At 34.1% G+C, this 13,180-nt stretch overlaps 1 pseudogene; it reads right to left on the bottom strand.

The window, feature by feature from the left end:
- Nucleotides 1-3,230: 3,230 nt before the first annotated feature.
- The window catches only part of LOC134387440 (calmodulin-like), an 87,245-nt pseudogene continuing 77,295 nt past the window's right edge, over nucleotides 3,231-13,180 (bottom strand).

Genomic DNA, 13,180 nt, shown 5'->3' with positions numbered 1-13,180 from the left:
TAGATGTATGCTATTTCAGCAGTTCCTGGTAGGTCCGTAGAGGGTCACTGGCTCAGTTGTTGAACCTGGAGCAAGCCTGTGTGGATGCTACAGGAGCCGGTCATTTTCTAGAGGCATGCTATAAGGAAGAAAAGCTGCTAAGTGATCAGCTGTTGGTTTTGGAGTAGTGTACACAGCAGTTGCAGGGCCTGGCAGCTCTGAATGTGGCTTCCTGATCAGCTGTTGAGGCTGATGCAAGCCTGTAAGGGTGCAGCAATGGCCAGCAGCTCAGCACAGGCTCGCCTTAGGGCATCTGAACCTCTACCTGCTCCACTGTTGGTCTGGGAGCAGATATACATTGAGGCAACAGTATGGAGAAAACATTTTAAATGAAAGTATATATTTTCAGAATGGATAAAAAAGCAAGACCCAACTTTACACTGTCTACAAAATAAATAGTTCGGGTATAAAGACACAAATACAGTGAAAGTAATGGATGGAAAAAATATATGTTATGCAAGCAGCTTAGGAAGGCTAGGGTGACTATCAGACAAAATTGAATCAAGACAAAGAGCATCACCAGTAAAAAAACAAAAGGGCATTTCATAAAGTCAAAAAAATCGATTTGTCAGAAAGACATAACTATCATAAATGGGTATGTATGCAATTACAGACCTTCATAATACAGGAAACAAAAATTGACAGAATTATGATATCCAACTCTATACTGTCTACAAGATAAACAGTCTAAGTATAAAGACATATTTATATGAGATACTAGAATAAGAAGAGCAAATAAATGGAAGGAAAAAACCTGTACAATAGTTGCCTCTGGATGATAAGGATGGTGATTGACTTGAAAAGTACATGAGTAAACTTTCTGGGGTGACAGTAGTGCCTTGTATCATGATAGGGGTTTGGGTTATACCTATGTACGCATCAGTCTGACTATTACATTTGTGAATTTAGTTGTATATTTTCCATTAGAAGAAATTATAATTGTAAACAAATATTAAGCTCCAGTATATACTTCAGCATGCTGAAGTATATAGGAAGAAGTGTATTGACATCTGTAATGTATTTTAAAGAGCACTGAAAATTAGGTGGATTAATGTATGAATAGAGAGATGGCTACATGGATAGATATGTGATAAGCAAGTACAGTTAGATGTTTATATCTGAATTAGTGGTTGAGTATGCCTTTGAATAGTGTTCCCACACAATTCATGTCCACCTGGAAACTGTGAATGTGACCTTATTTGGGAATAAGATCTTTGCAGATATAGTCAACAACATGGATGAACCTGAAGAAACTTATGTTGAGTGAAATTAGCAAAGCACAGAGGGATAAATACAGCATGAGCTCACTCACACGTGGGAGCTTAGAGAGAAAGAAGGGAGGAAAGACAGACCACAGTAGTGCGTTGGTCTTACAGAGGAGGGAACATTCCTAGGGCTACAAAGTGGAGTGGGGGGAAAGGGGGAGGGGGAGGGTGGTTGGAAGATAATTGGGTGGGGGACACGGGGTACAAAAGTAATTTCTGGTAATGGGTATGCTACCAATATGAATCTGGCCCTCAAATCATGGGTATGAGGGGTGCCAATTAGCTTTGTATCTTATGAATATTCATAATAAATAAATAAATAAATAAAAATAAAAATAAAAATAAAATATGAGGTTACACTGAATTAGCATGGGCCCTAATCCAATGACTCGTATCCTTATAAGAAGAGGAAAATTTGAACAAAGACTCAAGGGAGAACATCATGTGGAATGTCAAGGATTGCCAGCATCCACCAGAAGCTAGGCATGGGACAGATTATCCCTCAGAAATACAGAAGGAACCAACCCTACCAACATCTGGATTTTGGACTTCTAGATTCAAAAAATACAAGAGAATAAATTTCTGTTGTTTTAAACCACCCAGTTTGTGGTACTTGTTACAGCAGCCATAGCAAACTGATATACTAGGTGGCAGCACAGGCAGCCCTACCACTTGGGCCAGCCTCCTGCACACACGTCCGTCTCAAAGTTTTTTTTGCGAACCTGATCTAAGACAAAGTCTGTCCTGTTTAACTCCTGGATACTTTTGACGTTACCACAGTAACCCTTCATTTTCTGGTACTACAAGGTATTTCACACCAATCTTGTATGTTTCCTGGCCAAGAACTATAATCAGCCATTTTTTAAAGATCCCTACTTGTTTTTTTTTTTTTTTTTTAAGGGAGAAAATAATGTGCAGAGATCAGTTTTTGTGCTGAGGCAACTACTTCTACCATTGGTCACTGTTTTCAGGCCTTGTCTTTTTTTATTCTGCTAAAAAATTTTTAAAAGAGGGAGAGAAATGCATTATAAATTCATACTGATATTTCTAATTAAAATTTAAGATTACAGAGATTTTAGTTAACTTCTTTGATTTTATATTTGCATCTCTTATCTTATATTCTTGTTTCTAACACTAGCATAATTTCTTTTGTGCCCTTTCTCAGATCTTACATCCTATCTATATTATAGATTAAAATAACTAGATCATTTTTGTCCTTAGTAAATTGACTGTATATCCCTGATCTCAAGTAAGATATGTAAGTTTTAAATATCTTATATTTATTGAGTGCCTAGTATGTACTAGGCACTGTTTTTTAAACTTTAAAAATGTGCATTGACTCATTTAATCCTTACAATTATTCTATTAAACAAATATTATTATTATCCCAATTTTACAGATAAGGAAGCAGGTATATAAAAGTTAAGTAACCTGTTCAACTTACAGATAACAGAACTGCTATTTGGACTCAGGCATCTGACTCCAGAGCAACATTCTTTAACAATGAAGTTGTACTGTCATAATATTACAACAGGCTAGAAAAATGGTCCAAATAAAATAAAAAATAGTTTAGATGAAGAATTATCACTAACCTCCATTTAACTCTTGGCATGTCACTTTGCAAGTGCTCTTGTAGCCTGTATCCTCTCACATGTTGCTCAGAATCCTGAGAGGAAGGGATAAGACTTAGTGAGGGAAGTGATTTACCCGAAGGCACATGGCTGGTATGTGAGAATATCAGGATTTGGACACAAGTCCAAACTACCTTTATCACCATTATATACATAGATGGAAACTGAGACCAAGAGGGGTTAAATTATTTATACCATTATTGATATACCCTCCAGAGGCTTGGCTAGGTGATTTGGAAGTCATTTGTGCAAAACATGTATTGTCTAATTCAACATCCGTATATGGACTGAATGATTATATGTTATACAGCTCCTCAGATACTTCTGAAGACACAGAAATTCCAGCTGCAGCTTGGGCTGCTGGAAGAAGCTTGATCCTGTGAATCAGCATGGCCCCATAGAAGCAGAGGGTGAGTAGGTCAGAGGCTTTCTGTGAGCTGGATGCACCAGGCTGCTGTTTGCAGAAGATGACCTGTGAGTCTTTGATCTGTATGGGCAGCCTGTGACAACTTGATGCTAAAAACAAAAAGCATTGACTTAGCCCTCTGTCCCAAGTTTGAATCCTAGCTCTGCTTTTGTGGGAAAATAGCCTTTTTAAAAAGCCATAATAATTTTTTTCTGGATGGTCTAAATGCCAAATCAGCACACAGTTAGGGACATTTGATTCATTTAACTTTTATTTTGGTTTTGTTTTGTCTTGTCGGCTGGCTGGTGTGGGGAATCGAATCCCTGACCTTGGTATTGTAACAGCGTACTCTAACCAAGTGAGGTAACTAGCCATCCCCGTAATTTTACTTCTATTTTTAAAGCTTGCTTTTATTTTCATTTCTATTTTTTAAAATAATTTTTAGCCATTTATGTGATTTTTAAAGTTGAATCTACAAACTACTTTCTGAAAAAATTAGATTTCCTTTATTTGTGTTTTATTCTTTTCAATGAACTCTTCACTTCTGTTTAGAATTTTCTGATGTATTATTTTACATTTTATCTCAGCTTTTGTTACTCATCCATATTTTATGGAAGTTAGAACTACTATGATTTAGAAAGAACTTTTCATTTCCAGTTTGCCAATAGTATTTATTTATTTACTCATTTTCCATTTTTAATGATAGTAAAATTATTAATATTTTTCTTTGTGGCCTCTAGACATCGTGTTTTGTTTTGAAAGACTTTCCTTCTCAGAAACTATTTTCAATGGCATGTTTTCTTGTAGTAATAATATTCTATTTAAATTTTTCTAAAATTTATTTTGGGACCAAAGAGATAAAAGTATAGAACATTAACCCTACTTGTTATCCTGTTGTATCCACATCAATTATTGAAAGAACCCTTTTGCCTTAAGTGCCACTTTATTATATGACCCATCTCCGTGGGTAGATTCTTTTTCCAGAATCTTTTATCTTCTCTTGTTCAATTAATTTTTTGTGCCAAAGTCAACATGCTTTAATATCTGTATCTTTCTAATACACTTTGACATCTGGTAAGGCAAGTTTTCCATTACTTTTCTTTCTCAGACTCTTCCTGGCTATTATAGGATTCCTAATTTTTCACATCTACTGTAGATTTAACTGATTAAATTCCCTTGTCATTTTTTTTCGATATTTTTGAGTAGGATCTAGAATTGATAGTTTGTATTAGGATGAGTTTCCCACTGGTAGTTTTAAAAAATGTGCTTCCAGTTATTTGTTACCATGAACAAGGTGGTAATAAGCTTCAGCAATATCACTAATTGTTTCCTCAGAATAGAGCTATAGGAATAAGATTACAGACTGTGTCAAGGGGTATGAAGATTTGTGTGTCTCTACATATATAAATTTGCTTTCCTGAAAGATCATAGCGGGTAGATGACCTGTTTTTCCTTGCCCTCTGTCCAGAACTGAATACCTGGATATAGTATGTCTAAGCATTAGGGGAAATTTTTCCACCAAAACATCTGTGAAGTATGACGGTGATGAGTCTTACCAGTACGATTTGTAGGTGGTATCTTAAGTTGGTTTTCTTTATGATACTGATGGAAAAACCAAGATCCAAAAATGGTTAAAACTGGGTTAGAATCACACAAAAGTTCACGTTAAAGAAGGGACCAGTGGCCAGAGTTCTTTACGTATAAGCCAGTGTGTGTGTGTCTATGAGTGTGTGTGTGCATGACCACATGCACGTTTTCCACTCAGTTTTTTCCGTAATTAGAATTCAATTTGTCCTTCATAAGTCAAGTAGAATGCCATGTATAATCCACAAAGTAACAACAAAAGAAGTTTTTTCACTCTCAACAAATTTTTTAAGTGTATAAACACGTTGTAGTACAGAAGATCTCTAGAACATTTTCATCTTGTGAGACTGTAACTCTATACCCACTGTCTTAGTTTATTTGGGCTGCTGTAAACAAAATACCATAAACTGGGTAGCTTCTGAACAACAGAAATTTATTTCTAATAGTTCTGGGCCTGAGAAGTCCAAGATCAAGGCACCTCCAGATTCAGTGTCTGGTGAAGGCTCATTCCTCATAGATGGCACTTTCTTTCTGTATCCACACATGGTGGCAGGGGCTAGGAAGTTTTCTGGAGCTTTCTTTAGAAGGGTACCGATCCCATTCATTAGGGGTGTATTTAGAGTTTTCTACATACGAAATCATGTCATTTGGAAACAGAGATAATTTTACTTCTTCCTTTCTGATTTGGATGCCTTTTATTCCTTTTTCTTGCCTAATTGGTCTGGATAGCACTTCTACTACTATGTGGAATAGAAGTGGTGAGAGGGGTCATTCTTGCCTTGTTCCAATATCTAGAAGGAAAATTTTCAGCTTTTCACCATTGGGTATAATGTTACTTATGTGCATTTTATATATGATCTTTATTGTGTTAAGTTCCCTCTATACTTAATTTGTTAGGAGTTTTTATGATGAAACAACGTTAAATTTTGTCAAATGTTTTTTCTGTACCTATTTAGATGATAATGTGACTTTCATTTTTCATTCTGTTAATGTGATGTATCACATTGATTTATTTGCATCCCAGGGCTAAATAACACTTGACCACGGTATATGATTTTTTTTGGTGTGCTGTTGAATTTGGGTTGCTAATATTTTGTTGAGATTTTTGCATAAATTTTCATCAGGGATACTGGCCTATAGTTTTCTTTTCTTGTGGTACTTTTGTCTAACTTTGATATAAGGGTGATTCTGGCTTCATAAAATGAGTCTAGAATTATTCCCTCCCCCCCCCCCCGCTTTTTTTTTCAAAGAGCATAAGAAGAATTGATATAATTCATTTTTAAATGTTTGGAAGAATTTACCCATGAAGCCACCTGGTCCTGGAGTATTCTTTGTTGGAAGGCTTTTGATTACTGATTTGATCTCCTTGTTAGCTTTTGGTCTGTTCAGCCTTTCTATTTCTTTTTTATTCAGTTTTGGTAGGTTATATATTTCTAGGAATTTATCCATTTCTTCTAGGTTGTCCCACTTGGTAATTATTTCCTTTCCTTTGATAACTTTGGGCTTAATTTGTTCTTTTTCTAGTTCTTTGAGATGTAAAGTTTGTTTATTTGAGATCTTTTTCTTTTTTAATGTAGACCTTTATTACTATAAAATTCCCTGTTAGTACTGCTTTTTCTGCATCACATAAGTTTTGGTTTGTTATTTTTTTTGTTAGTTTGTCACAAGATATTTTCTAATTTCCCTTTCAATTTCTTTTTTGACCCACTGGTTGTTTAAGAGTGTGTTTTTAGTTTGCACATATATGTGAAATTTTTATTTTTCCTCTGCTAATTTCTAGTTTCATTTTATTGTGGTCAGAATATGTACTTGGTGTGATTTCAGTCTTCTTAAATTTGTTAAGACATGTTGGTGACCTAACATGTGATCTATCCTGGAGAATATTCTTTGAATCCTTGAGGAGAATGTGTATTCTGCTGCTATTGGGTGTAATGTGTATAGGTCTGTTTGGTCCATTTGGTATACAGTATTGTTTAGATCCTCCATTTTCTTATTTACCTATCTGGGTGTACAATCCATTATTGAAAGTAAGGTATTGAAATCCCAACTATTATTATTACATTGCTCTTTATTTTTCCCTTTAGTGTTCTCAATGTTTGATTTATATATAAGTGTGCTTTGATGTTGGGTGCACATATATATTTATAATTGCTATATTTTCCTTATGAATTTACATTTTTATCATTATATGATTGCTTTCTTTGTTTCCATAGATAGCTTTTGACTTAGTCTATTTTGTCTGATATAAGCATGGTCACCTCTGCTCTTTTTTTTGGTTACTATTTTCATGGAATAGCTTCTTTCATCCTTTCACTTTCTTCTTCTGTATATCCTTAAATATAAAGTGAGTTTACTATAGTCAGCATATAGTTGGAGCTTGATTTTTATTCCATCAATCAATCTATGTCTTTTGATTGGAAAGATTAATGCATTTGCATTTAAAATAATAGCTGGCTGGTTATTTCAGTTGGTTAGAGCATAGTGTTGTAACAGCAAATCAAAGCTTTGGATCCCTCCACTAGCCAGCCACCAAATAAATAATAAATAAAGTAATGATTGATAGTAAAGGAGTTATGGTTGAAATTTTGTTCATCGCTTTTTAATAGTTTTGTAGTTCTTTTGTTCCTCTTTTCTTCTTTTCCTGTGTTACTTTGTGTTTCAATGATTTTTTTTTATAATGACTTGCTGTGATTCCTTTCTTTCTTTTGTGTGTCTCCCATAGTCATTTTCTTTGTGGTTACCATGATACTTATAAAACATCTTATAGTTATAACAATCTGTTTTAAGCTGGTTACAATTTAACTTCAATTGCATATAAATACTGTACACTTTAACTTCCCCTTTTATGTTATTGATGTCACAAATTACATATTTTTTACTGTGTATTTATTAAAATTTTACATTTATCAGTTTTTTATATTTCTATCTTTTATTTTCTGCACAAGAATTAAAAGTGATCTGTACACTGCTGTGCCAGTATTACAATGTTCTGCATTTGTTGATACATTGACCTTTACAAGGGAGTGTTATATTTTTATATTCTTTTGGGTTGCTGTTCAGTGTACTTTTGTTTCAACTTGAAGGACTCTTTTAACATTTCTTGGAAGGCACATTTAGTGGTGATAAAGTTCATCTTTTGTTTACCTGGCAAAGTTTTTATTACTCCTTCATTTTTGAAAGGTAGTTTTGCTGAATATAGTATTCTTGGTTGGTTGCTTTTTACTTTCAGCATTTTAAATATGTCATTCTGCTCCCTTCTGGCTTGCAAGGTTTCTGCTGAGAAATCCACTGTAATCTTATATGGGTTCCCTTGTATGTAATGAGTTATGTTTCTCTTATTTTAAAAATTCTCTCCTTGTCTTTTACTTTTTGCAATTTGATTATAATATATCTGGTTGTGAATTTCTTTGGACTCATTCTAGTTGAGGTCTATTGGGTTTCTTGAATCTGGATGTCTTTTCTTTTTCTTCAGATATGGGAAGTTTTCAGCCATTATTTCTTTAAATAAACTTTCTTCTCCCTTCTTTCTTTCTTCTTCTTCTTGGACTCCTATAATTCATAATTAGTCAGCTTGATGGTGCCCCACAATTCCCTTAGCCTTTCTTCACTCTTCTTTATTCTTTTTTTCTATTTGTTCATCTAACTGAATAATTTCAGATGACTTGCCATTGAGTTTTACGTTTCTGTTTTCCTGCTTGATCATGTCTGCTGTTGAATTCCTCTAGTGAATTTTTCATTTTAGTCATTGTACTTTTCAGTTTCAGAATCTCTGTTTGGTTCTTTCGTAATACTTTCTATATTTCTATTGATATTCTCACTGTGTTCATGCCTGATTTTCTTGAGCTCACAGAACATTTTTTAAGTGTCTATTTTGAATTATTTATCAGGACACTTGCTTACCTCCATTACTTTATGATCATTTTCTGATGATTTATTTTCTTCCTTTGTTTGGGCCATATTTTACTGTTTCTTCATATATCTTGTAATTTTGTGTTGGGATTTAGATGTCTGAAAAAAACAGCCACCTCTCTCATGTTAATGAACTGGTTTTGACCTGGGGAAGACCCTTACCAATTAGCCTGGCTAAAGATTCCAGGGGTTTCCAAAACTTTTTCTTTGAGAAAGGAATCATGTGACTTCTCTGAGCCTGTTTGTTCAATTTCTCAGAGAAATCTGCTTGCTTGTTTTTGAGCAGCTCATAATTTCTTGCTCTCTAGTGTCTGTCTGCAGCACTGCAACTTCTTTGGTTCTATTGCAGCATGGCTCCCTGCTCTTTCTTATTCCAGTGACTACCAGACATCCAAAATATGACAGCTCTCTGTAAGCACCTTTAGTCAGATGAGAGAGATACCAGTTCCTCAGGAAACTCTCGGAGAAGCTCGAATGCTACACTGCTCCACTTCTCTCTCTCCCTTGTGAAAGAGAAACCTTGGGTTGTGCGTCTTCCCCCAATCATACTGCATTGTGCTATCTGCAGCAAGTTGCCCTCCCCTGCTCCCCACTCTGTTTTGTCTTTAGCCATCCTCAGGCATCCAGGCTATGTTGGTTTCATCAACACTCCAAGTGAGGGGATACAGAAAATAGTACATTGGAAGCTTTACAAAAAGCTCCATTCTTCACTTTTCTCCAAGAGAAAGTTGCTAGGTAGGGCATTCGATCCTGGCAATGAGTTTTGCTGGCTTGAGGGAGGGGCTACCATGGGTAAAATAAAATTGTTCTTCTTACCAATTTCAATGTAGCAGTTCTTGGCTTTTTGCTTGCCTGGGTCACTGTAACTTCTTAACTGGATTTTTGAATTCCTGTAGGTGTTTTGGTTTACAAGTTATTGCTAAATTAGTGTTTCTACAGGGGAACAGGGGCCAGGACTTAATTTTCCATTATCTTGTTGATGTCCTGTTTTTTTTTTCTTCAAAGTACTGATAATAAAATTCTAGAATTTCAGGTAAAGACTTATGTAAAATAAGATTCCAGCATTTCTTCCAAATCACAGCTTTCCAAAACTTAAAACAGGGGAAGAAACAGCAGTGACTGAAATTTTTTTTTTATATTGCTTTACTTAATTTCAAATCTTTCTTTAAGAAAAAATGAGCATACTAGCCATAATTTTTTCAAAGCTAATAATACTCTAAACAATGACAATAAAAAAATAAAAGAATAGTTACTTATAAATTTCATAGTTCTTTTCTGAGGTATAGACCAATTACCATTGTGATTATTATAAGAGATTTATTTCTTTGGTATAAATATATATTTGAAATGTGATCTTATTTATAAAAACAAAAATTCCAACTACCGCCATAAACTATAACTATATAATTATTCCCTGATGTAATTGATTTTTGCTAGGTACACTACACTGAGTTGTAACAATCGCTTTAGAACTGATACTACTAAAATATATTCATGATAAAATCTTGAATAATGGTGAAATTGCTCTACTGTTTTCGAGCACTTACTGTTTTGAAGATTTTGTCAGATACTCAAAATGCCATGGAACGTGAACCAAACCAACAAAATACGGGCAGTTTCTACCCAGCAAAATTGAAAATAAAACAGACAGGCATTTTCAGATGACCTATTGTCAATCTGTGTTAACTTCCCATAAAATTCACGGGGGAACAAAAATGCCCTTTTGGTACTCTCCTTGACAAAGAAGCATCACTCTCTGACTTATGGGAAGGAATAAGTGCTTCTGAGAGCTGTTTCAGCCAGAGCTGGCTCTGAAGAGTTATAAGTCTATAAAACAATGTTTTCTTTAAGTGGCCTTTACAGCTCCAGACTTCATAACATCTCATTAACTTTTTCTTTCAAGTGCCTTTAATTGATAGAATAAATTTTCTTTAGAAGCTACATTGAATCTCTTTTTTAATGCTTTTATAAGTGATTATATTAATAATAGAGAAATGCAAATAATTTAAGATGCTTGTTAATTTTTGTTCTGTATTAGTTTTATTTTCTTTAGAATTTTCTGACGTATACTCACTCTACAGAACGAATAGAGCTAAGTTAGAATGTCAAAAATGTGACACAAATTTATTCATTAATCAAGTCCTATTTTTAGGCCATCTACTTTTATCCATAGAGCTTACATAGAACTAAAAATGGTGAACACAGCACATAAAGTTTTTCTCCCAAGGTGTCCTTAATTTGGGGGAGGAGGACGATGAACCAAATAAAGTTTATTTCAGATAGTTGTAAGTATTGTCACTATAATTTACTTTCCAGGAAGGCAGGGGTTTTCTCTGTTTTACTTCATAATGTATCCCACATTGCCCAAACATTGTCTGGCAAGTAGTAGACACAGGATAAATGCTCTACAGGATCAGAAAGAACCAGTCATGTGCTGATCTAGGCAGAGAGAATATCCTAGAACAAAGAGTTAGTGTGAAGGCTCTAGAACAGAGTTGGGCTTGGTAATTTTAAGGAGTAAAAAGGCCACTGTGACAGAAGTATGATGAATAATCAGTATGAAATAAGGACAGAGAGGTAAGTAGAGCCACAGAGTAAGGTGTGCTGTTTGTATATCAAATGTTTGATTTTATTTTTTTTAAGTCATAGTAAGATTTTATGCAGGGCAGTAAAAGAATCTGATCTGCCTTTTTAATAATAGTCTTCAGTAGGGAGCAAGATTGATAACAGGGACTATTGTAGTAGTCTTGTGAGAGGAAGGTAAATTGTGGTAGTGTAGGAACTCCACCCTTCACAAAGTTGTTTTTTATATAGAAACATGAAAAAAAAAAAAAGTGTCTTAGGTTGGATTTCCCCAGTATTAGATTCTGAGATAAGGGGGTGAGTGCAAGTAATTTGTCTTGAAGGTGACCCAGAGAAGCAAGTTCAAGCAGAAGAGTAATGAGGTATGAGAGGAAAGGGGCTAATAAAAAATGTATTATTAAGCCAGTTGCTGCTCTGCACAATCAGGGCCCAATTCCACAGGGGAATTTTTGAAGACAGTATACACATCTCAGAATTATCCTGACTGAAGTTCCAAGGACTTGGACTATTTGTCCCGCAACTTCTATCAGTTATTGCCCAGTGTGTACTGATGTTTGGGTGAGGGTGCTTTATGATCTTAAATTACTATTTAATTTTGAATACAAAAAAGTTAGAGTGAGTTCCAGAAGACCTAGATTCTTGTCTTTTCTAGTGAAAGAAACAGCAGTTTAGACTCCATTTGGTCAGAACAGTGTAGATTATTTCAGTGTAAATGGAAGGTGGAAATTTAAGCTGGATTGACTTTATAAAGGACCAATTCGGGTTTTTCATCTACCAAGGTAATCTTATTTTAAAAATCTCCTTTGAATTGGTGAATTATATAATTATAAATCTACCTTCTAATGGTAAACCAAACTTATGTCTCTAGGACATATCTAATGTGGCCTTGATGCATAATTATTATAAATTTTACATTGTGTTCAATTTGCTGATATTTATTTACTTTTTAAAATATTAATAAGTGAGATTGGCTTGTAATTTTCATTTCTCATACTTTCTTTGCCAGGTTTTGGTGTCTTGGTTAAAAAAGCATCAATAAATAAGTAATTAGAGAAGTCTGCTTTTATTTTTTCTACTTTTTCAGAGTATACATGAACGATCCATTTCTTTCATGTTAGTAGAACTTACTTGTACAAATGTCTGAGTCTGTTGTATTCCTTATGGACGTAGTTATACTACTGACTCAATTGCTACAATTTTTATTGGACAATTTTCTGTTTTTCCATTTATTTAGAAAAATACATATTTTTATATATTTAAATCTAAGTTTTCAAATTTGTTGGCATATAGTTGTTCATAACATTCTGTTACGTTCTGCTGCCATAGAATGCCTTGCTCATTATTAATTTAGATATTCTTAATAACCCTTATGTGTGCCTTCTCACATTTTTCTTTATCAGATAAGGTATTTGTTTTTCAAATAGATTAACTTTTATTGTTTCTTTATTATAGCTTTTAAAACATGTAGTCCATTAATTTCTACTCATATAACTTTTAAATTATTTTTTTCTTCGTATTTTTCTTTTTTCTAAATTCTTAAGTTGGAACCTTGCAGCCTCCCTTATTGTCTAACAGGTGCTTTTTAACCTAATAATGTTATTTTTTAAATTGCATTTTAATTTCATCCCATAACTTTTAGATATATTTATTTTTCATCACTTATTGTTATTATTTATTTATTTATCATTGAAACTTAATGGATTGTACATATCTATGGGGTACAGGATTGACTATAAATACCTGTGTGCAATATGAGATCCTCA

This window comes from Cynocephalus volans, chromosome 10 (assembly GCF_027409185.1).
Source record: "Cynocephalus volans isolate mCynVol1 chromosome 10, mCynVol1.pri, whole genome shotgun sequence".
Lineage (NCBI taxonomy): Eukaryota > Metazoa > Chordata > Mammalia > Dermoptera > Cynocephalidae > Cynocephalus > Cynocephalus volans.
The sequence above is the reverse complement of the archived record's forward strand: the minus strand, read 5'-3'. Positions and strand labels throughout refer to the sequence as shown.